At 32.5% G+C, this 22,074-nt stretch overlaps 1 pseudogene; it reads right to left on the bottom strand.

Moving 5' to 3' along the window:
• Nucleotides 1-4,377: 4,377 nt before the first annotated feature.
• On the bottom strand, nucleotides 4,378-7,908 carry LOC125189801 (B3 domain-containing protein Os01g0234100-like; annotated as a pseudogene).
• Nucleotides 7,909-22,074: the final 14,166 nt, after the last annotated feature.

The raw sequence follows: 22,074 nt of genomic DNA, 5'->3' as shown, positions 1-22,074 counted from the left end.
CTAATAAATTTATTCATTTTCATAAATAGTCAAAATGTATACTTATGGAAAAAGTAGAAAAAAAAATCTTTACATTTCTGATTACAACACAAAAAACAAAAATTTTGTTGTGGCAGAAAAGAATTATGTTATGACTAAAAATCAAGGTATTATTGTCGATGGCCTAATGCACCCTCCATAATTTCAATTCCGCATTTTACTCTTGTTACTATTGAATTGCAAATCAAACATGCCAATCAATTTTTTTTGCGGACTATCTTATTTAGTTTTTTTTAATGGAGTAATTAATAGTATCATTTTCCATCATTTACCATAATTTATTAACTTCGTACTCTCCGTCCCACTAAATATAAAATATTTATTTTTTAATAAGAGATTTTATATAGAGTTGTTGTGTGAGTTAAATGGACAGATGAAGTAAGAGAATACCTAAAAAAATATACTCATTTCATTTATTAATAAAACAGATGGAGTATTTAATTGATAATTTAAACAATAATTAATTGAAGTTTCATTTGCCTTCTTTGCCTTCAACCCTCAATTATCATTGTGTTAAATTTGAAAAATTAAAAAAATGATAAATATGATTTGTTAAACAATAGAGAAAATATGAAGCAACTAAGTTAAATATTAAAACCCAATATAGAGGTAATATGAAAATGAATTTGAAGAAAGTATGTGTGCAGTGTTTGTATATGGTGTGCCTGTCTGTGCTATATTTTTGTACTGTGCCCCAATTTAACAGTAACTATTTTAAATTCTAATAATTTAGTTTTCATATGAAGGAATTGGAATTGGAATTGGAATTGGAATTTAATTCCCTATTCAAATTTTTTGCAGGATCGGATTTAGATTTAAGAATGGAGCATTAAATGCTTATTGCCGTCTTACAGATACATCGGCAAACCAGCAGAAATCTAACCTGGCACAATAAATACAAAGTAACCGAATACGGAATCTACGCTGGGTTATGCGGATAATTAACGCGTTCACACAACTAAAATATGAAATAAGTTTGAATCCACTCAGCAATTCAAAATTAAGGAATAACCGAATCTAGTTATACAAAAATGCATAAACGCATCAAATCGCCGATTACCCTTAGAGCTTCGGAAACCGAAGATACCCTTATGGCATATATGGAAAAAAAACTCAATGGCATTAACTAGAACAAGATTAAACAAAGAGAATTTAACAAAAATCTGCCCAAAAATTCACAGTCAACAAAACATAAAGGTGTGAAACACGTGTAGGTATATTTATACTAGTTGTTCTCACGTGTGATGCATGGACTATATGTGACAATATTTTTAACTAAAACAATACTCCCTCCGTCCCAGATAATTTGGGACACTTTGACCCGGCACGAGTTTTAAAAAATGTAATGGAGAGTGAGTTGAAAAAGTTGGTGGAATGTGGGTCCTACTTTTAAAGTATTAGTTTTATAATAAAATGTGAGTATAAATGAGTTAGTGGAATATGAGGTCCACTACTAAAAATGGTAAAAGTGAAGTGAGACAAATTATGTAGGACGGACCGAAATGGAATATTGGGACGAATTATCTGGAACGGCGGGAGTACTAAATTAAATATTACTATATTTCAAATCTGTGCAGGAGGCAAAACTAGTGTAGGTATATTTATACTAATTATTCTCACGTGCGATGCACAGACTAAGACTATATATGACAGTATTTTAACTATAAAATACTAAATTAAATAGTACTATATTTAATTTAGTACCCTAAACCCTGAACCCAAAAACCCTATTTCAAATATGTATTGAAGCCAAAACTAGTGTAGTATTTATACTAGTTGTTCTCATGCGCGATGCAGAAACTATATATAACAATATTTTAATTACAAAAAAATACTGAATTAAATATTATACTATAAGATTAAGTAGAATGAAATATAATTGATGAATATATAATAAATTTATTCATTTTCATAAATAATCAAATGTTATACTTATGGAAAAAGTAGGAAAAAAATCTTTATATTTCTGATTACAACACAATGAATAAAATTTTTGTTGTGGCAGAAAAGAATTAGGTTATGACTAAAAATAAAGGTATTATTGTCGATGTCCTAATGCACCCTCCATAATTTTAATTCCACATTTTACTCTTGTTACTATTGAATTGCAAATCAAACATGCCAATCAAAATTTTTTCCCGACTATCTTATTTAGTTTTTTTTAATGGAGTAATTAATAGTATCATTTTCCATCATTTACCATAATTTATTAACTTCATACTCCCCCGTTCCACTGAATATAAAATATTTATTTTTTAACAAGAGATTTTATGTAGAGTTATTTTATAACAAGAGATTTTATGTGGGGTTGTTTTGTGAGTTAAGTGGACAGAAAATAAAGTAAGAGAATATCTAAAAAAAAATACCCATTTCATTTATTAATAAAACAGAAGGAGTATTTAATTTTTAATTTAAACAATAACTAATTGATGTTTCATTTGCCTTCTTTGCCTTCAACACTCAATTATCATTTTGTTATATTTGAAAAATAAAAAAAAATGATTAATATGATTTGTTAACAATAGAGAAAATATTAAGCAATTCAGTTAAATATTAAAGTCCAATGTAGTGGTAATGTGAAAATGAATTTGAAAAGAGTATGTAGTGTGTGTGCAACATGTGTGTAGTGTTTGTATGTATCATTGTGTGCCTGTCTGTGCTATGTTTATATACTGTGCCCAAATTTTATACTCCATACGTCTCACTTAAGATGACACGTTTTCCTTTTTAATTTGTCCTCAACTAAGATGACACATTTCCTTTTTTTTTATAACTTTCTCTCTCCAATTAATACAAAACCACTTTTTCTCATTCCTATTTAATATCCATTTTTCTTTCTCTCTCTATTTTAATACTTACACCTACATTTTCTCTCTCCATTCAAATACATTAACCAATAAATCCTAAAATCCCGTGCCGGCTAAGAAATATGTCATCTTAGCCGGGACGGAGGGAGTAGTAACTATTTTGAATTCTAATAATTTAGTTTTGATATGAGAGGAATTTGAATTGGAATTGGAATTGGAATTTATTTCCAAATCTAAATATTTTGCTGCATCAGATTTAGATATAAGAATGGAGCATTAAATGCTTATTGCCATCTTACGGATACATCGACAAACCAGCTTAAATCTGACACAATAAATACAAAATAACCGAATACGGAATCTATGTTTGGTTACGCGGACAATTAACGCGTTCACACAACACAACTAAAATATGAAATGAGTTTGAACCTACTCAGCAATTCAAAATTAGGGAATAAGTTATACAAAAATGCATAAACGCATCAAATAGCCGATTACCGTTAGAGCTCTAGAAACCGAAGAAACCCTTATGGCATATACGACAAAAAAAACTCAATGGCATTAACTGGAACAAGATTAAACAAAGAGAATTTAACAAAAATCTACCCAAAATTCACAGTGAACAAAACATAAAGGTGTGAAACAAGTGTAGGTATATTTATACTAGTTTTTCTCACGTGCGATGCATGGACTTATGTCGATGGCCTAATACACCCTCCATAATTTCACTTCCACATTTTACTCTTGTTACTATTGAATTGCAAATCAAAGATGCCAATCAAATTTATTTGCGGACTATCTTATGTAGTTTTTCTTTTAATGGAGTAATTAATAGTATCATTTTCCATCATTTACCCATAATTTATTAACTTCATACTCCCCCGTCCCACTACTATTACATCACATTTGGATGATTGAACATCTCTTTGAATAATGTAAGTTTATACTACATCACTATGTATTAATCCATATATACATATGAATTTTCGAAGTGAATGTGATTGTGTATAATATTTTGTGTTTGTGAAATATAAATAGAAATAAATTTTTTGAAAACTTATTTAATTGAAAAATAATGTGTAGGTATATTAATTTTTTAGGGAGTTAATTAAAAAGTTTAAATTCCAGAACAATTTACCCTAAACCCATACCGAAAGCAACTAAAAGTAGAAAAAAAAAAATCCACAACCTTACATAAGACTGTGTTTATGATCAACGCTCAATCACCTCAATCACCCACTTTTTTAAATATTTAATTAATATCTCTCTTAACCACTCAACCAAATCCAACAAGACAACCACCTACTTTTTTAATATTTAATTAATTTCTATATACTTCACGTCATCTTCCACTTCCCAATATTCATCCAGTCCAATCTTACCTTTTTTTTATGGTTTATCAATATCACCCAACTGCACCATTATATACTCTCTCCATTCCATAAAAATAAGGATATTTTCTTTTTTTCCTCCGTCCCATAAAAATATCTCATTTTCATTTATAAAATGATCTCTCACAATATTTACCCTTATACATCAATTTATTTACAATTTATTCAATTAGCATGCTCGCGGACTATTCCATTCATTCCCTGCCGAAACACGCATCTTCTCATGCAAACATTCAACTAAGTAGTGCAAAAAGTTACCAAATCCAAGTGACAAAAACTAGTCTATCACTCCTCCATGCTTGCCTCAATCAGCTCTGCTCACCGTCTCGTGTGCCTCCCCAGACGACACCGTCTGATCCCCACTGTGGCTCCCTCCTCGGAAGGCGCACCGGTCTCATCTAAAGGAACTAGGATGTTTCTAGCTGAGTATAAGAGCTATCTACAAGTGACACCCTCACGAGCATGATCGTATAGAAAAGATGTCTCGGAATAGCAGAGGTCATTCGATTGGTGCTGATATGTGATTTCAGGACCTACAAAATAACATTTGGCAGGTCAGAGGATCTCCTTTCATATATCATTGAGGGAACAATACAGAGTCTGTACCTTTTTCAACCACGTCCGAGCAAAAAGGGGTTGCTGCTATGGTCCGCCACAAGGCTAAGGATTGAGCTTTTGCCTTTGACATTCTCCAATAAGAGAACCAATGTCAAGCTGATTAGGCTCAGCGTACTTCGTCTTCCTCCCCCTCCTTTTCTTTGTCTTCACAAGATCTTCTCTCAAAAATATGCCATGACCAAACAATATATAAGATAAGAGCTCGTTTGGTATACGAAATTGGAATTATATATCCGAGGAATTGAATTTGAAGAAATTGAATTATAATTCAGTTTCAAATCCTTTGTTGGTAAAAATGATATAATTGACATGAAAATGAAGTTGAAGAAAGTATGTAGTGTGTGTGTGCAATGTTTGTGTGTGTAGTATTTGTGCGCAATTGTGTGCCTGTGTGTGCTATGTTTATGTACCCTGCCCAAATTTATAGTAATTATTTTGAATTCTTATTATTTAGTTTTGATATGAAATTTAAATTGTTGGTATGAGAGGAATTGGAGTTGAAATTTAATTCCAAATCCAAATATTTTCTGTTACCAAACATCGGATTTAGATTTTAAGATTCCAATTCAACAATTTCTATGCCGAATACTATAATGCATTTGTAGAATAGTTGAGGGAAATAAGTATCTTACCATTGGTGCTTCGTGTCGCAGAAGCACTCATATCCATGAGCCAGAGTGCTGCACGTACAACATCATCGTCGTTTGCTCTCACAATGTGTACCTTTAACTTGCAAGGCGCAGTCAGATGGAAAAACAATATATCTCCTTTCAGCAGCTTGTGCGCTATGGAAAAGCCTTTCCATCCAGCACTCAACCCGTGCTTATCGAGAAGGTAAGATGTATTGTACTCATTTCCCCATTCATCCACCAACTCGATCGTTGTATCATGTTGGGGCAAATATTTATTACAAAAATCCATCGGTGGATGCTGTCATAATAAGAAGCAATGTTAGCCCACCAACGTTTCTAACATGTCATAGATACATGAAAACATTTACCAGCCAATATCCTTGTTTAACATTTGATGGGCCCATATACTTCACAAAATGAGGTAGTTGGTTTTCCAAACGTTCATACACTCTTTCTGCTCGCTCTACTACGGCATGCTGAGTTTCGCTATCATCATATTGGTCGGCGAACCCTGTCCTCTTTCGTGCAATGCTGCTTTAAATTTCACATCACACAAATCAACTTTTGTTTCACCTCCAAGCGAAAATACATGATGATTGGACAGAAAATAAATAGTTCACCTTGTTGATTTCTTGGGACAGTCTTCTGCCTGTTCGAAAATTTGAAAATTATCATCAGCTCATGATTTACCATTTAAAGAAACAGAAACATTTTCGATATATGCATTGTTTGCTTTTGATTTAATAGTAAATTAATACATTTATCACCATCTTTGTGCAATCGCTATTGCACAAAGTTGTCAAATATAGCATAAGTTACCTAAATGTTCTACTCCCTCCGTATTTTAAAAATAACAACTCTTTACATTTTAGTCTGTTCCTTAAAAATAGCAACTTTCAATGTTTCTATTTTAAGAAATCTTTACACCCCTATACATCAATTTATTCACCACTTATACCACTAAGGACTCATTTGATAAAAAAAGATGGGATATGAGAAGATATGTAAAATAAGATAAGAAATACGGGCTTCATGTCAAGATATGCAAAGATATAGCAATTTTTTTTGTTGTTGTTTGATAGAACAAAAATTATCTAAATTTGTATTGTATATTAAATAACATGGCTTAACTTGACAAATTGGTGGGTTACATAAACATGGTTAAAGTTATAATTTTGGTAAGATTGGATAGGGTCCTTGTCTTATATTGAGCTTTGAGTTAAGCTTAACTATGATATCAAACAATTAGAAATGTCCATAAATAATTCCCTATCTTGGTATTACTAACTTATCAAACACGCTCTAATAAAGTGGACCCAACACTCAACTAACATTAATTCCATTACTTTTATCCCTGCCTCTCTCTTACTTTAACAATTTTTCTCTCCCTCTTTCTTACTTTACTAATTTTTCTCTCCTCTCTCTTACTTTACCAAGTTATGCATTAAAATCCGTGTCGTTTAAAATATTTCTATTTTTAAAAAATGGAGGGAGTATTAAAAAATACAAACAACTCACTAGAAATTGTCTTCATTACTTTGGGAACTACTCTCGCTATCCCAAGATAGTTGATGGGTTTCTTTATCGTAGGATTTAAAAAAATTGATATTAAATCTTAAGTGGAGATAGAATAAAGTAGGAAGAAAAGAAAGAAAAAGAGAGCATAGAAATTAGAGCATTAAATGCTTATTGCCATCATACAGATACATCGGCAAACCAGCTTAAATCCGACCTGACACAATAAATACAAAGTAACTGAATACAGAATCTATGCCGGGTTATGCGGACAATTAACTCGTTCACACAACTAAAATGTGAAATGAGTTTGAACACACTCAGCAATTCAAAATCAGGGAAAAATCGAATCTAGTTATACGAAAACGAATAAACGCTTCAAATCGCCGATTACCATTAGACCTTTAGAAACCCTTATGGCATATACGGCAAAAGAAAACTCAATAGCATTAACTGGAACAAGATTAAATAAATATTATTAACAAAAGAAAATCTTAAATTCTCACTTGTATATTTTCAAATTTGAGCTTTCTTGTGACGCCCTTTCCCTTGTCATCTACTTGCACTACATTCTTCCTCCTCCTCCTCTTCTTTTGCTATAAGCACAAAATGTATCAAATTAACATGAAAAGGCTATCTAACTGTTAAATTGATATATGCAAACTATTGGGTTTACCGCAGCGAAAGATACGGAAAACAAACAGTTCCTTACGGATCTATTTAGGTGACTATGTGATTAATACCAATTTTCATGCAATTAATCTAGATCTATAGAAAACATATCAAAATACACCTAAACATGCTATTTGATGTAGATTTGATTGTTACCTCTTTATCCACCGAAGGATTGACGTTGCTAGCAACACCTCCTGGCAATTCATGATTTCTCGACCACAAATCTTCCATTCTATTCTCACGTCCTTGATTATTCATCCGTGTGGGATCTAGGAAGTCTAATACAAAACATGACATTGTCTTGTCCTAAGCCTATGAATTAGGATAGAATAAGAACAATAACCACAAACCCTAATCTCCCTAGAGCAAGGCATGAAAATCGATGCAATAGGGAGAGAGAAGCCAGTGACGGCGGTTAGGGTTTTGTGAGAGGAGTGTAGTGTGTATTGGGTGCTAGGGTTTCCACATCTCTTCACTATTTATAAAAACACTTGTTGGGGTAGAATGGGGATCTATGGAGTGAATTAGATGTTGGGCTCACCCATTAGATAAATATCTAATTAAATCAATTAACCCATGATTTAATATATTATCCAATGGAATATTGTTTTGTTCCACTAAAGAATAATATTGCACGTCCATCTAAATCACCAAATTAAGAAGAATTTGGGTTCCATTTTATTTTATAATATTTCCCGCGTTTAAGATTAACTCAATCCATCAATTTAATTCTTTGTCTGCTATGTTACTTGAATTAAATTAATTCTCCAAAGAGTTTTTCTAGTTTGAAACTTTATTTATTATTCATGGAATAAAATTCCAACTGCCCAGATTTCTGAATAATAAATTCATTTTTCAAACACCTCTTGGGGATGAAATCATACCACACTGAGCACGCGAATTCTATGAAATAATATTCCAATATTTTCATATTATTCAATTACTACCACCCAAGATATCATGTTTGAGTTGCGAAAAACTCTCCCATATTGATAAGTCAAAGTGACATCTAATTAAATAAACAATATTAATAATATTTTCATAGACTAGGAAATACTAAAATTTCTGAAATATACTCATTCAGTGGATAGCAATAAAGTATATTTCGTATTAGATATTTTCAGTGCTTTACCACACTAGTGTTATTAATCTGTTCTTAGGTAAGAGAGAATTATCACAAACACTACAACCATACCAATAGGTAGCCAAAACCTATCTAGGTTGTGAACTTGTTTTTCTTCTTACTAGATCTGGTCAAGTCACCTACCGGCGAACCCATGAGAAATCATCAGATTCCCCTATTTAAACCTTCTTAGTAAGAAGTCTTAGACTTGTTTATTATATTTCAATAATAAACCATTATATTATACTCCCTCCGTCCCACTATAGGAGTCTCGGTCAATTTTGCACACCCATTTTATAAAAATCATAATAAATAGTTCAAGTGGAGAAATGGTAAAGTAAGAAAGAGAATAATGTTGAGAAGAGTCTTCTTTACATTATTCTCTCTCTTATTACTATTTCTCCACTTTCACTATTTATTATGATTTTCACAAAACGGATGTGCAAAAGTGACTGGGACTCCTAAAGTGGGACGGAGGGAGTATTATTTATTCTCATAATTAGATAAACAGGTGGATGTGGCATTTATTGTATACATGCACAAGCTGACTGTACAAAGGCATGTACGCTCGAAGCATCTTTTAGTATACAAACCCCAGCATAATCTCCCACTTATACGAATGCTTTCGAGTATACCAACCGCTTTATTGGCCTTGTGCTACACATTGACACACACATTTTCTCTTTGTTTATGTACTCAAACTATAATTTTATAAAAGAAACTACCAATATAATTTGCTAGAGCACACAAAAACGAAAATACAAACTTGTTATTTATATCCTTAATTCTTACGTAGGAGCAAGTTTATTTGTTTAAGATATTGCTAGGTCCTTTGATCCAGTGGAATAATTTTATATGCCTTTCTCAAGTGCACTTATACATATTCCTCTATCAAAATCCAATAGTCTTGATCCTTTTGAATTTCTACTAATTAAAAGTATAATACTTATAGCAACATAAAGTTTTAATCATGTCGAATATGATTTCTAAAACTTTAATTGTATAATCCCAATTTAACTTGGTATTATCCTTGCTATATAAATTGTGATAAGAATATATGTATGAACATAATTATTTCACCACAATGACTAATTTGGAAATTAGTCCTTATAACAAAATAAAACTGAATGATTGCATCCTTTGTTTTATAGTCATAAATTCCAAGAGTTCATAATTTAATCATTGTTGTGACTTCTAACTTGAAATACTTTCTTTGGAAATTCAAAGTATTTCTAATTTTAATAGTTAAATGGAAAACTTTTAATTTTATTAGAGTTCTGAAAGTTGTGTAAATCATCACTTCTTTAATTATAGGGTGTGAGCCCTTTTAACTCTATCAAACATTATCTAATTACATTTATGAATATTCTATGAGACAAAATTTAGCTCCCACTTTTAAAAAGTAGAAAATTAGAAGTCTTAATATTCTTTAAGCTATTAAAACAAATTAAAAAGAGCTTGGAGTTAAATTCATCATAGTTTAATAAAATGAGCTATGAAGCTCTTATTGAACTCTTAGAATTAAAATTTTTTCTTAAGAAAAGCTCCCACTATTTTAATTATCACTTTCACAACAAAATAAATAATCACCAAATTTTCAAATAGTTAACTCTTGGCTTGGAACATTAAAATAAATTTAATGTGCACAATATATTTACCATACAAGACTTTCTAGTATTTAAAATAAATACTTTTCTTGTGAATAGTTGAATTAATTTACTTGTCTTGTGATTAATTATAGTGATTATTTTTCTTGTTATCCTCATTTAAAGGATTAAAGAAACTTAATAATCAACAAACTTAGAAGTAAAACTTCTTAATAATTGAATCAACAAGAATAACCACAAGTAAACATTTTGATATTAAATTTTGTTTCATTCGATGTCATGGGTATTTGAATAATCAAAATTCATTTTTCCAATAATGCAAGCATTATAAAACAACATTGATATTCCAAAATAGTACTCCAATTGGCAATCTAGGAATACAAATTCCAAACCAATAATCCAATTTGACATCAAAAACAATATCCAAAAATATCAAAACCCAAAATTCAACAATTGTAAATATAAGCAAAATAAACTCCCACTTGTTCAAAAACACAAAATTGTTCTCAAAATGGTCTGACTTGAATATAGTTCTTCCCTTGCGAACCGGGAAAAACCTTTTTCTTTTCAATACAAAGGTCACAGTTTTCCCTTGAACACTCTGCCATGTCAAACTCGCGTCCTAGGTCAGAAGAGTTATTCACCACAGAACCGTTCTTCTTCCTTATCTCAGCTTGCGCACTCGTAAGCTTGTTATAAAGCTCCAGAATTGAAATTGATTTGTCACTAAACACAACTTCATTTTTTACTTCATTGGAGTAGCTTTCTGAAAGACCATCAAGGATCATTATTTGTTGGTTTCTGGGTCAATTCCCCCCCCCCCCCCCCGCGACAAGAGAAGTTCGTGAAAATAGCCATGCATGACGAGGACATAATTGCCCACGTCTTGGCCATCTTTCAATACTTCCTCAAACACTTTACCGCAAGTCCAGCTCTACCCTTGGAGGACACTTCTTCAAGCCACTTACGTTTGTTGATCAACGGCCTATTGGGTTCGTCAAACCTCTCAAGCGCATTGCCAATCGTGGCCAACGGAAAACCCTTGACATGACAATCCGCGGTATGCCATTGAGCATGAAATTCCTTGTCCTCATTAGGCAGATGGTACGTAGAAGGACGATTCTCATTGAGAATAAACTTCAAATCACTGACCAAGAGGTCAACATCGATTTTACTTTTCCACTCCTTATATAATTTAGAATCATGCTTCCTTGAACTATGTAATGCATAATAAATGTCCCAAGTCGTAAGCACATTTCATTCAAGATGAGAACAAACACCAATAATATAAACATGTAAAACATCATTGAATTGCAAATAACCACAAAACAATCCATCCATTTTACATTCACAAAAATCAAGCACAAACGGTCTTCAACTAGGAAGCGATGTCATATTCATGCAAGAAATTCATTAGGTTTACTAGCCACAATATCGACAGAGAATGGCATGGCTGACTAATATTGCTAAAGCATTTTAACCATAAAATTAAGCACTAAGGATTCCTTACTTGTGCGTGAACTCCTCTAAAGAAAGGTTGAACCAGACAAGCATGTCCTCCTATAGCTCTCTCCAATCATTATTAAAATACAAGTCCTTATAATTTCGCAACAATATTGCTCCGGTAAAGACCAGCTGTGATATTACTGAAAAACTAATTTTACGATTTTAATAACCTTTATCTAGAGAAATCTAAACATACGAACTAGTAATGTTCCTCCTGTAAAAACAGATCGGTCACTACTTCATACTTAGATCAATTTTATGGAAGCCATATACAAACATCTTGTAATTATCGCTTCATATTTTCGAGTTTGTGATTTTAACAGTTTAATTATCACTTAAGTAGACCAGACAGACATCCACATACAAAGGATAACTAAACATATACTAGCTATGCATGCAAGTTTCTAAGGCATTGAAAGCACATTAATCATAGCATGGAACAAGTACATAGGCGATACTTGAGTTAAACTAGATTTTAACAAATAAAATCACAACTCAAACAATTATATATCCATCAATCATCATTATAACATGTAAACACACTTACAAGTAGTTCACATAACAATAATGACGAAACTTGATTATTTAATTTAGCATCTAATATAAATAGAATTAAAATTCTACCTTCACATGAACAAGATTATTTAGACCAAAGGTCTAATCTTAAATAAACATTCATTATTAATTAAAACAATGTATTTTGATTATTAGTACCTTTTAATATACCTAGGATTTACTTAGATAGAAATAATCCATCATTATCCTAAAATTAATGTCATGGTGTATATCATAAAAGATTAGCTAAGTCTTAATTTAAAATGCTTACATGGATATATAAATCCGTATATATCCAATTAAGACTAAATCTATTTACAAACACCAATTAAATTCGAGGATTAAAATTCTCATAGCTTTCATAAAATCGCATGATAAGAAGAATTTTATTACATCTTTAATTTATAATGATGTTCTCTAGATGAAATAATATTCACCTTCATCAAAGATTAAAGACTAAATTCAGCTTAAACAATTAATTAAGGATTTTAATAGCAAATTAATGCAACGTGATTTTCTCATATCTTCAATTTAAATTTGATGTTATCTAGATGAAATAAATTCACCTTCATCAGAATTAAATATAAAATTCAAAATTTAAATATAGGAATTGAATTAAAATCCAATTAATTATTTCAAACTTTAATAATTGAGGATTTTAGTGGCATGTTATTGCCGAATGCTTTAATTAAATTGATGTTTTTTAGGTGAAATAAAATTCATTCTCATCAAACTAAAGACAAAATTCAAATTTTAATCTAGGAATTGAATTCCAAGTAAAATCATCCAATTATTAATATGTGTTTTTTGAAACTTTAAGGTTTTAAACAATTGAAAAACTTATGTCTTTTTCCAAGGTATATTTCTAGGAAATAATTCCACAATACACCATTTAAAATAAAGACATTTTCAATTAAGCCTTAAAATAAAACATGAAAGCATATTGAGAAAATATTCTTTAAAATTCCTTCCGATTATGGAAATGCCAAAAATTAGATCAATCAAACTTAATTGAATGATCTCATGTTAATTATTTCGCAACCCAATATTCCTGATATCTTGGGTACTAAATTAATAACTACTCCCTCCGTCCCGGTTAAGATAACACATTTCTTAGCCGACACGGGGTTTTAGGAGTTATTGGTTAATATATTTCATTGGAGAGAGAAAATGTGGGTGTAAGTATTATTTAGAAAGAAAAATGAATATTTAATTAGGAGTGAGAAAAAGTGATTGGGTGTGTTAATTGGAGAGAGAAAGTTACCAAAAAATGAAATGTGTCATCTTAAATGGGACGGAGGGAGTAGTACGGTGTCAATTTTATTATTACATTGAATCGTGTGCTTTCGCAGTTTGACTATATCCCTAAGAGGTGTTCGAGAAAAGTTCTATTATTCGAAAATCAGGCTGGTTTGGATTTAATCCAAGAATAATAGTAAAGCAAAGTATATTATTTAATATACATCTCGTACTAGACAAACTCTTGGAAACAAAAAAAGATTTTAATTAATTTAAAGTCCATAACAGACTACAAATTAATTAATAGATATAGAGTCTTAAACACGAAAAATAATATTTTAAAGAGGTTAACCGGGATTGCTTGTATTCACAAATTGGATGGACGGTTAATATTTCTTCTATAGTGGCACAAGAAATATTCCATTGGTCTTATATTAAATTATAGGTTATAATTTAATTAGTAAATGAAAAGGTCCAGATGGGGAGGCCCAATCCAAGCCCCATAGATTCCTAACCTAGCCCATCACAAACTCTATAAATAGGGATAAAGGAGGTTTGACATACTACATTACACAAAACCTAAACCTAGCCTCCAAACTAGCAAATTTCGAGCTCCTCACTAATAGGAGTTTTCGAAAATTGCAAAGTGTTTGCAATTGGTTTTTCTTGTCTTCTCCTTCAAGATCCTTATAATTTGTAATAGATTCATCCCACAAGGAAATTATATCTAGAGTTGGGTGAAGGTTCTACTAGACACACTAGTAGATGGGGGTAGTCACTGTGTGCACAGAAAGAAAATAACAGGTTTCCTAGGTCCAACAAATCCGCTAGATCACACGGTCTAGGAACTTGTTGGTCGTCGGAAAATCCTGGTCGTCGGACACACAGAGCACTCCTTCAAAAAAAACCCTCAACCACTTTACTAAACCTAGCACAGGGAAGTAGGGATCGATCCCACAAAGATGGATGCGTAATAATCATGCTCAAGGATTTGGGGATTGTTTTTGGGTTGGCTGCTGCCACGCATTTTTTTGGGTTGAGGAAATTAAACTTAACTTGGGAATTTTAAATTGCTACGCTAACAGCTAGATCTAGGCGAAACAACAAAGCATGCACGGAGGCTAAATCGAACAAACACTAGATCTAAGAAACTACTCTAATTACCTAGATCCGGGAAACAAACTGACGGTGGGGTCCATAACTGAAAAAGCATTGTACGGACGAAAAGCTGGTAAAACAACTAACTAAGGTACTAACTAACAGCGACATCATCTTCTCCAACCAAATTGTGTAAAAACTCAGAAGAAAACAACATGAGCGAAATCGGAACAGAGCAAACTGGATTTAAACAATTTTGATGAGTAACAATTAAGAACTAAACAGATCTACGGATGCTAGACGAAGTAAAACAGACAGCAAGCGGAAAACTCAAAATCCATGCATAACTCGACTTCCCCTGTTCAGATCCAACCTCGAACGCTAAATCCACTCCGGATCCAAGCGTCCGACACAAACTCCAGCCCAAAGAAACATTTCATAACTTCCGATTTAACCAACAACCTTCGATCATCAACAACACTGCAGATCTACAACCAAATTCCCAGATCGAGTACCAGAGCAACAAAAAAAAGAGATCAACATGTAACTTGCCGAAATAAAGACTCTCAACAGCAGGATCAACGTAAATCAACTTGAAATAACACAAATAATACGAAAACTAAAAGAAGTGCATAGATAGTCAGTAACATCAACAGCCAAATCGACTTCCAAAAGTGAAGTTCGAACGTAAAGAGTGCAAAACCAACTGAAAATAAAGAGATTGTACCTTCGCCCTCACGCGGACGGTGTTACGACTGAAACTTTCTGAAGAAATTACCCCTTGAAACCGAAACTACCCCAGATCTCCCATTTCCCAAGTGTGTGTTGTGTGTGAGCTAAGAGTGAGCGAAAAGAGTGATGTCTTGTGTGTTGCATGCTCCTGTATTTATAGGCGTTGAAGTGGGGCCCAGCGAGGTATAGATAGACTTTGTTGCCCTCAGCTATTGACTCCCTTCTTCAAGCCTTCTTTTTCCTTGGATTCTGCTCATTTCTACTTCGTTCCTTCGCTAGACTATTTCCTCCAGCATCTCCTGGATCTAGCGATTCTGTCACACACCTGGCTTAGAAACCGTGTTAGACCCAGCAAAATGTAATGTTTTTTCACTATATAACCGATGCATGAAATTAGCCTTATCATTGGGTCATAGGTTATAAGATCTTTGGTTTTGCAATAAAACTTCAAGATCTACACGTGGAGAAGTAACAATCCACTTCTATTCTTTGGAGAATCACAATTGTAAGATTCAATTTTATAATTTTATAATAAAGTATGTGATAATTTGCGCAATAGCATATTTATATACTCCCTTTGTCCCATTAGAAATGAAACGTTTTCCTTTTTTGGATTGTCCCAATACAAATGAAACGTTTCCTAAAATGGAAACAATACTATCTCTACTTTTTCTTCTCTCTTACTTTACTCTCTCTTCATTAACTCATAAAACAACACTGCATAAAATTTCGTGCCGAAAACCAAATGTTGCATATTTATTGGGACGGAGGGAGTATATTGAAGCATGAAATTGAATTGATCCATATAATCACCTAAGTAGATTCTAATTTGTGAATTTATTTAATTTGCAATTTCCGCTGTAGGAAGTATATAAAAGATATTCCTTCCGTCCACCGTAAGTGGGGCTTATTCCTTTTTGGGTCGTCCCACTATAAATGAGACATTTTTTTATAGCAAAAAAGCAATACTCTATCCCTCTATTACTTTATCCTCTCTCCTACTTTTTCTCTGTACTTTTTTCTCAATCCTACTTTATTATCTCTTTATTAAACCACTAAACATCACTATCTAAAAATTTGTGCTCAAAAGAAATGTGTCATATATGAAGGGACGGAGGGACTATATAAATTTTAAAAAATATATTTATTAACCAATAAGATTTTCTCATCGACTGAATGATTTAATGAGTTGGAAGACCACTTGGTATGTGAGAGTTTAGATCAATTTTATGAAAATAAATTTGAAGAAAGTATGTAGTGTGTGCAGCATGTGTGCAGTACTTGTATGTGTCATTGTGTGCGCATTGTGTGCCTCTGTGCTATATTTATGTACTTCACCCCAATTTTAGAGTAACTATTTTTTGAATTCTAATAATTTAGTTTTGATACGAGAGGAATTGGAATTGGAATTGAAATTAAAGCCAAATCTAAATATTTTGCAGCATCAGATTTAGATTTAAAAATGGAGCATTAAATGCTTATTGTCATCTTACGAATACATCGGCAAACTAGCTTAAATCCGACCTGCCACAATAGATACAAAGTAATCGAATACAGAATCTATGCCAGGTTACGCGGACAATCAACGCATTCGCACAATTAAAATATGGAATGAGTTTGAACCCACTCGGCAATTCATAATTAGGAAATAACCGAATCTAGTTATATGAAAACACATAAACGCTTCAAATCGCCGATTACCCTTAGACCTCCAGAACCGAAGAAACCCTTATGGCATATCAGGCAAAAAAAACTCAATGGCATTAACCGGAACAAGATTAAACAAAGAGAATTTAACAAAACTCTACCCAAAAATTCACCGTCAATAGAACATGAAGGTGTGAAACAAGCGTAGGTATATTTATACTAGTTGTTCTCACTTGTGATGCACGGACTATGTGTGATAATATTTTAACTAAAAAATAAAATATTAAATATACTGTAGATTTGTAAAAGTAGTGTAGGTATATTTATACTAATTGTTTTCACGTGCGATGCACGGACTATATACAACAGTATTTTAACTGTAAAATACTAAACTAAATAGTACTATAGTTCAAATCTGTACAGAAGCAAAAGGAGTGTATTTATAATTATATTAGTTATTCTCACGTGCGATGCACAGACTACATATATGACTGTATTTTAACTATATACTAAATTAAATATTACCATAAGATTAAGTAGAATGAAATATAATTAATGAATACATAATAACTTATTCTTTTTCATAAATAGTCAAAATGTTAATAGAAATGAGTATATTTCAAATTATTCTTTTATACAAATTATATTTTGATAGGAATAGAAACTATTAAAAATAACACAATAATATTATTTATTGATTGTTATTAAAAGTCTAAACTTCAACTCTAAGGCTTTAGCTTTCTCTAGATTATGATTCTAAGACTATATAGACATTAGACAAATAGACACTACTTAATTTTAAAATAAAGAAATTTTTGGCATAAATCTACATGTGATTAAATAAAATTACCCTAGATTTATCCTACGGGCCATAGGCTCTATACTAAATAAAAATATTTATCACAAAACATAATTAATCGGGTTTAATCGGGTATTAGTCGGATACCCTAATACGGGTATCGAGTACCCTAAACCCGAAAAATCCTTACATTAACTACCCAAATCCGTACCCGAACCCATAATTTCGAGTTTCGGGTACCCAAAACCCGTCGGGTATTGGGTCGGGATCAGGTATACCCGAAATCCGCAGACTAAATTTGCATACCTAGCCGTGCACATTGCTCAAGGCTTCTTTGACATTGTTCAAGAATCTGCATGTCTGTTTATATTTACTGTTGGAGCATTTTAAGTCCATTCTAAAACCATTTGGCCAATAAATTAACTTATTACATAATATAATATTATATAATAGGATTGTGATCAATTGAGATTATTTAGGCTAATTGAGAAATGAGATGCAATATCAGCCACTCATTTTTATTAAATGAGTGGTCCAGATTTTGCCATATAATAAATATTTTTAAATTAATTTAATATGAAAGGGCATAATGGTAATTCACATCCATCTCTCCTCTTCTCAAAATTCTTTTTTTTTTCCCAAATCGCTACCACCAATCGCCCTCCATCTTCATCTTCATCCCTCCAATTTCGCCGACGACAATGGCGATTGCCTTAAGCATCAACCATAAAACAATAGTTGAGCATTAATAGCTCCCACTGCAACAAAACCCTAACTGGATCAAGATCTCTTACTTAGAAGTTGCATTGTCATTTAAGTCATTGTCCTTCTATAAAATAGGTCAATCCAACTCACAAAGCATCTTTTCTCGCTTTAAACAAACTTCAATGACAATTCAGGCTCTCCTATTTCCATATCTAGTCTTTTGTTCAAATGAACTAGGACTTAAGAAAAATGCAGCCTTTATGAATTCGTCATCTATCATGTTACTTTCCTCTAATAGTAACACAACGACTATTATTCTGAAGATTTTCTACTTTTCAGTTAAACCTTCTTATAGTCATTTCTTGTTACTTTAGGCGATGACTTGTGTCAGAAACTATTTGAGTGATCAAAAGATCCTCAAAACATTCTGTCACTCTAGGATATTCCAATCGAATCATCTTGACAGATTCTATTGATATCCATCTTTCATCGTCATTAACCAAGACTTGTCGAGCTACTTAAAGGAAAATAGTTTGACCTTATTCCTCAAAGAACTTGCCAAGTACATGCATAATGCATTCTCGAACATTCTTCGTGGAATTATGCCGAGGAAATGGAGGACATGAATCATTGAGTATAAACTCCAAGCTTTCAGTGATGAGAATTTTATCCATTTTCGTTTCCGGTCTACATAATTTAGGCATTCGAGTTCTCTTTCTTTAAGGATCGCAGACAAATATTAAATGACATAATGAAGATCTGACAAATAAACTTATTATCACATACTCATGCTCAATACATAATCACAAATAACCACAAAACAATTATGTATCTTACAACAGCAAAATTAATAAATTGTATCCTCCTTTGGAGGTTAATACGCATTATAATTTTGACAATTTTACTGGTCACAACACCGACGCATTAAATTGTATCCTCCTTTGGAGGTTAATACGCCTAATGTTGCCTAAGAACGACCATCAGATTTAGCATTACAGAATTTTATTTCTACAACACACTCCCATAACAATGTTCATGTGCCGATAACAAAACCAAGCTATCTCATAAATTCTGATTGAACCCTGAAACTCGCAGTTCCTTAGGATTATTGTCCCTACTTTGCAGGTGGCAATAATATTGGGAACCACTTTCTAGTTCATTCTATTTATTATGTGAGAAGTCCGCCCTTATGAACTTACTGTTTTCGTAGGATTATTGTCTCTACTTTGCAGGTGGCAATAATATTAGAAAATTAGCTTCACAAAATTTGGCAGTCCAACCGATGGAGACCGTATACAACGCACTTGTTGTAATCATCACTTAGATATTTTTATATGGTTTTTGCATAATTATCACATAAGCAGATAAAGCAGATAATCCACTTAAAATAGATAAACACCAAATAAACAGATAAATCCATTTAGTGCATGGCATTTAAACACACCGGATAATTATCGAAAATTATTTAATCTAGTGAAAGGAGAATCAATTAAATAATTAAGTTTTATATTGGATCATAATTATCCAATTACTGATAGGATTTATCAAGATAGAGTTAACTATCTAAATCCATTTAGGATTATTCAAGATTTTATTTCGATAAAATCAAATCCTACAATTCAAGATAACGTTGATCTATGATTATCATTATTTAAATCGTACTAGGATATTACTAGATAGAAACAATTCCATCATAATCCATTAGATAAAAATAAAATCCTATCAACCAAGATTTATATCAATCTCAATTCTATTTAGAATAGACATCATGGATATATCAATATCCTAATCTATCTAGGATATAAATCCAAAAGATAAGGATAACTTGGATTAATATTTATTTTCAATCCATCTTGGATTTGTCTTAATAGAATTAAATCTATTCAAATCCATATGATAAAAATAAGTTAATATTAATATTATTCCTAATCCATCTAGGATTTAATCTTGGAGTAAATCCATATAAATCCATAGAATTAGATAATATTATATTATAATTATTCAAATCTATCCAAAATTTATCTAGGAACAAATCCATATAAATCTATAAGATAAGAATAAAATATTATATTATCACTATCCAAATCCATCTAGAATTTATCTATGAATAAATTCATATAAATTCATAGCATAAGAATAAAATAATATTATATTTATCTAAATACAACTAGGATTTGTCTAGGGATAAATCCACATTAATCCATAGGATATAGATAAAAAAAATTAGATTATTATTTTCCAAATATAACTAGGATTCATCTAGGAATAAAATTCATATAAATCCATTAAATAAGGAAATAATCTAGTTAATCCATGATTTAATTCATAATTAAATCTCATATAATATATAAAATCCACAAAAGATATATTCAAATTTTATTTTCAAATTAATCTTGAATACTTTCCAAAATTAATTGCAAGGGTTAGAAAACCCTAAACTAAATTTGGAAATAATCTTGATCGTTCCTTGCAAGGAGCGGCTGGACTCCCACTGAATCCATGGCCACCGCTGCCTGCACGATGCAGCCATCTCGGCTAATGTTCCTCGGCTCCTCGCACCGTTTCTGCAGCCACCGGTGTTGCCCACGAGCAAACCACCGTTCTAGACCGCACGACACCGAATCAGGCCGTCGCTGCTGTGCGGAACTCCTTACGTCGCTGCCTCATCCCCGGCGTTGCTGCGCGTCGTCGTCGCTGCTGCAACGACGGCTTCGCTGCGACTGCTGCGCCGTTGTTTCATCAGCAAAACTCGACGTCAACTGCTCCGATCAGCGCCCTTGTTGCGCTTCTGACGCTGCTGCGTCGTTACCTCCGCAACCGCTGCGACAACAGCTTTCTTCGAGCCCAGAGACTGCCCATGAAGGGCTCCAACTCGAAAAGCAGTCGGCGCCGGAACAACGTTGTCTTCAATTCCGGAGGCGAACCGACGATCGAATTGACTTACAATTCACGCATAAGGAAAAAAATTTCGTTCATGCATGTATTCAAAACCATTGGAGTCAAGATAATCATTACCACATAATTATTATGTTATGATTACAAAAATTAGGAATTAGATTCCTCATGGTACGTCTCCAACAATCCCGCAAAAAGACGACACAATTCATCCAACCACACAACGGTCAAAACATGCATTCAAGCAATTCACATAACATGAAATTAATCCACATAATCAGAGCCAAAAATTGGCTCTGATACCAATTACTGGGCTTTGGTGCCCCTTGCACAGCGGAAGACTTGTACAACACAAATAAATCAGATACGGATCTATTTGACCGATTATGCGATTAATCAATTCACATGTTAAACAGATAATTGCATGCTAGAACGCAAATAATTCATGCTCAAAGAAAGTAAATCCTAAAACATGAATTCTGCGGTTTAGT

The sequence above is a fragment of the Salvia hispanica genome, chromosome 5 (assembly GCF_029641045.1).
Source record: "Salvia hispanica isolate PSC_SH4W2 chromosome 5, Shi_PSC_v1, whole genome shotgun sequence".
Taxonomy (NCBI): Eukaryota; Viridiplantae; Streptophyta; class Magnoliopsida; order Lamiales; family Lamiaceae; genus Salvia; species Salvia hispanica.
This window is presented reverse-complemented; position numbering and strand designations above follow the sequence as displayed.